Source organism: Pipistrellus kuhlii, unplaced genomic scaffold (assembly GCF_014108245.1).
Source record: "Pipistrellus kuhlii isolate mPipKuh1 unplaced genomic scaffold, mPipKuh1.p scaffold_m20_p_22, whole genome shotgun sequence".
NCBI classification, from domain to species: domain Eukaryota; kingdom Metazoa; phylum Chordata; class Mammalia; order Chiroptera; family Vespertilionidae; genus Pipistrellus; species Pipistrellus kuhlii.
In genome coordinates, this window is record NW_023425521.1 from 5,091,481 (window position 1) to 5,096,423 (window position 4,943).

Sequence of the window (4,943 nt, forward strand, 5' to 3'; positions counted from 1 at the left end):
AGAGGAGCCACATTTGCAGTACTGAATAGCCACAAATGACTAGTGGCTCCTGTATTGAACAGCACAGTTCTGGGATATCAAAGGTAAACTCAAATTCTCTGATCTCATGGGGATTAATTCTGGGGAAAGACACCAGAAAGTAAACTGAAAATATGACAAAATGGCTGAAACTGGTTTGGCTCAGAGTCCCGGATTTGGTTCCAGTCAAGGGCATGTACCTTGGTTGCAGGCACATCCCCAGTAGGGGGTGTGCAGGAGGCAGCTGATGATGTTTCTGACTCTCTGTCCCTCTCTCTTGTTCTATAAAAAAATCAATAAAAAATATTTTTAAAAAATATGACAAAATGTAATAAATATTAGAAAACAAGTTACTGATAAAAAATAGCATGGGTTTTATTTTAATCACTATTAAGCCTTCAAATTCCACCTCAGCTCTTTATTAATTGTGCTGTCTTGATAAAATTACTGGAATGCTGAGTCTCAATTCCCTCATCTGTCAAGTTTTATTTTAATCAATATTAATAAATAAGTGGATAGAGCGTTGGCTTGGGGACTGAAGGGTCCCGGGTTCGATTCCAGTAAAGGGCATATACCTTGGTTGCGGGCACATCCCCAGTAGGGGGTGTGCAAGAGGCAGCTGGATCGATGACTCTCTCTCATCGATGTTTCTAATTCGCTATCTCTCTCCCTTCCTCTCTGTACAAAATCAATAAAATATATTTTTTAAATAAATAAATAAATAAATATATGTAATTCTGTAGGGTTGTATTGGAAATCATATATATTTAAAAGAACTAGCACAGTACCTGGACATAAGGCAGACACTACATACATAGTAGCTATTGTCAAATAAGCTACCTGTTAATGTTTATTCTTTAAACTATGTAATTATCATCCCTACTTTAAGACTCAAAAAAAGCTCTTTTCCGCAACAAGCAGACTGTGAAATTACAGCGGGGAGGTTGGGGAGATCTGGGGGAGATAAGAGATCAACCGAAGGACTTGTATACATGCATATAAGTACAGCCAATGGACACAAAACTCTGGAGAGGAAGGGTATGTACGGGGGGGGGGGGGGGCATTGGTATATGTACAAAAATTAATAAAATATAAAAAAAATAAAATGTGATTGTCAACTTAAAAAAAACAAAACTTTTTCATTTTTTCAAGACTACATACGGCATAGCTCATACTACCCATCTTGCTCATTAACATCTGTTTCTCTTTTTTCTTTTTAATTCTCCCCCGTGTTGTTTTACTGGTTCTATTGAGATGGGAAGGGTGGGGGAAGAGAGACATCCATTTGTGAGAGAAACATGGGTCGGTTGCTTCCTGAATGCACCCTCATCCAGGCTTGAACCCACAACCTAGGTATGTGCCCTGTCATGGAATCGAACCAGAAGCCTTTCTATGTACATCCAACCAACTGTCATCCCTCTGTTTATAATATGACTATCTTTATGTCTAAATTGACCCTTTAAATTTTTTTTAAAAATTGATTTTTAGAGAGAGAATATCCATTTTTTTGTTCCACTTATTAATGCATTCATTGGTTGATTCTTGTATGTGTCCAGACCAAGAATCAAACCAGTGACCTCTTGGTGCATAGAATGTCACTCAGCCAACTAAGTCATACTGGCCAGGGCCAAATTACCCCTTTTTATAAGAACACCAGTCATGTTGGGTTAGGGCCCACCGTAAGGACTTCATTAACTTGATTATCTTCAAAGACACTATTTCCAAATAAGGTCACATCACAGGTGCTGGGATTAGGACTTCAACATCTTTTGGGGGTACAAAATTCAACCTATAACACCTACCATTATCTGAAATCATTGATTTATTTACATTTGTCAAATTCTCTCTAGAATATAAGCTATGAGAACAGTTCACAAATGTATCCTCCCAGACCTAGCAGAGTGATTGGTATATAGTAAGTCCTCAATAAATATTTGTTGAATTAATGACTTGGGTTATGTTGTTGAGTATTCACAATCCCTTGGGCACTGTACATACTGACTGTCATATATTCTCCAAGCTGCAGGGCACACAGAATTTACTATGTGCTAGGCCTTGCTCTTTGTACCTCATATTAGATCATGTAATCATCACATTACCCTATGTGACATACACTATTATGCTCACTTCAGAATCAAGAAAACAAGGCACAGAGTAGTTGAACAGCTTGCTCAAGATCAGTGTTGGTGAATGATACAGATAGGTTTGAACTCAATCTGACCTTCAACCTCAATTGTAATCTCTATGCACCCTACCATAGAAGCCCATTACATCTCTAATGCCTTTGTGAGATGGTATTAGTGGCAGCTAAGCAGGAAGAAATGTAGGGCTACGAACCCACCACAGCAGGCCTTCCCTAGAGGAAGTCTCATGCTGAAAGATCCAAGAGGAAAAAGGTTATCTAGTTAGCAATATCAGGAGAAAATAAATCTAGTTCCTATAATACATCTAATTATAGGAGGATCACCTACATTCAAAATAATAAAGTCATTTCTAGAAGTGAGAACGACTTTCTAAGAAATATAAGGCACTAATCCCCTGGCCGGTTTGGCTCAGTGGATAAAGCATCGGCCTGTGGACTGAAGGGTCCGGGGTTTGATTCCAGTTCAGGGCACATGCCTGGATTGTGGGCTCGATCCCCATTACCTAAACTGTAAGCATCATGGAAAATTATTCAGTATGTACTGCTAAATTTTAAAAGCTGGATACAAAATGTGTATGTAAATTATAAATACAACTGTGTTAAAATACATAGGAAAAACATTTTAATGGAAAACAAAAGTTATAGTGTGGTGAGACTATGGATAATTTCATGACATTATCCCCTAACTTCCTGTATTGTTAATATTATATTTCTATAAAAGTTTAATTTTCCTATAAATTAACCATAGGCATATTGTATTTAAAAAAAAATCTAACAATACAAACTGTGAACTCAAGCCTCTGTCCAATGTCCAGTGAAAAACACTGCTTGAGCATATCAAATATAATGTACATCATGCACCATATATAGTATGTTATGGTGTATGTTACATACAAATGGAATCATATCACGTATCTGCCTATAACTTTTTTTATTTCAATTGACATTCATCTCTTGCCTCAATTCCTGCAAAAACCTAATAACTGGTTTTCCTGCTTCCACCCTTGCCCTTCTTCAGACTACTGGCAAAGTAGTCAATTGAATCAAGTAAAAAACAAATTTAATTCATTCTTTTTAATAGTTGCATAGTATTCTGCTAATGAATAATACCATGATTTTTTTAAGCAATCCCCTATGATACTAATTTATACCCTCAGCCAACAGTATTTTAGAGTTCCCCAAATGCTCATCAACAGTGGTTATTATTCACTGATTCAGCCTTTACCAATCTCATAAATGAGGAATGCCTCCCTGAAGTGTAATTTGAATTAACTTAATTACAAGTGAAATGAAACATCTTTTTATTTCTTTTTTGTGTGTCGTTCAATAACACCATCTTTATTCAAAAATATAAATATCTACGAAACATTTCGGAATATGCTGCTGCCAACAAAGATAGCCTATACTTCTAAATAAAGTCCTAAATTAATATACACATTTAAGCTTTAAAAATATAAGAATAAAAGGCGCAGGAGGAGAAGACTCTCTGAGGAGTATGAGCTAAAGAAAAGGTCCTTTGAAAGTCTATGGCTGCCCTAAGTAAAGTCTTTTTATTTCTTTATCAACCATTTGTTTTTGTGATCTGCTTTTTCATATGCTTTGCCCACTTCATACTGGCTTATTAGTGTTTTTGCTGATTGTATAGAATTATGCATATAAAGGAAATTTGCCTTCTATTTTATGAGCTGCAACTTTTTCCACATTTTTCTTTTGTAATTTTTTTTCCAGTTCTAAAAGTTTTCATTTCTAAGGAGTAAAATTCAATATTCCCCTTTTTTTAGCTTCTGATTTTCATATTCTGCTTAGACCTTCTCCACTCCAAGATTATTAAAAATATTCAAACATGCTTTCATCTAGTACTTTCAATCATCATATTTTTTATGCTTAAATTTGTGAATAACTATAAACCTCTTTTGGTGTAAGTAGTGCAGTAGGAGATTCAGCTCACTACTATCTACAAGCCTCTTAGTCCCCACTCATCACTTATGAAGTAGATCATTTCCTCACTGATTTGAAAGACTAGCTTTATCTCATACTATTGTATACTTCGTCTATTTTTAACTCTATTCTGTTTCATTGATCTCTCTATTCCTGCATAAAGACAAAAGTGTTTTAATTTTATATTTTATAACATCTTTATATGTTTCAATATCTGAAATGCTCGACTTTCTCTAATTAATAATTGAAATTTTGTAATATAAAACAAAATTTACCTCCCCTCCAAGTGTAGACACTCTCCCGGGGGCGTTTGAAAGAAAGCCCAGCTCTCCCAAGGAGAAACTTTTAAAACTGGTCCTGCAGCCCTAGCTGGTTTTGCTCAGTGGATAGAGCATTGGCCTGCAACTGAAGGGTCCCAGGTTCTATTCTGGTCAGGAGCATATGCTCCGATTGTGGGCTCCAAACCCAGAGGGGGTCAGCAGGAGGCAGCTGATGGATGATTCTCATCATTGTTGTTTCTGTCTTTCTCTCCATCTCCCTTCCTCTCTGAAATCAATTTAAAAATAAATAGTAAAAAAACAAATAAATAAAAATAAGTAAAGCTGATACTGCAGAAAGAACTAAAGTGGCTCCGCTCAGAAGTGACAAATCTAAAGAAAAGTCACTGAATTAGAGGATGGCAGAGACTCCTCCATCTCTCCCTACTCGGTCCTTCCACCCCCAGGCAACCTACGCTCACCCGCCGGCGCCGGCTGCGTTTCCCAGCTCGGCCTCTAGGGGCCGCAGCCCGGCCCGAAAGCGGGTGCACCTGGACCCACCTACTGGCTCCGCCTGCAGCTGCCGC

General features: G+C 37.2%; 1 long non-coding RNA gene across 1 annotated transcript; it reads left to right on the top strand.

Moving 5' to 3' along the window:
* Positions 1-1,933, top strand: LOC123652917. The gene is made up of 2 exons (XR_006742487.1): positions 1-83; positions 1,869-1,933. It is a non-coding gene; the product is annotated as an uncharacterized LOC123652917 (long non-coding RNA).
* The last annotated feature ends 3,010 nt before the right edge of the window (positions 1,934-4,943 follow it).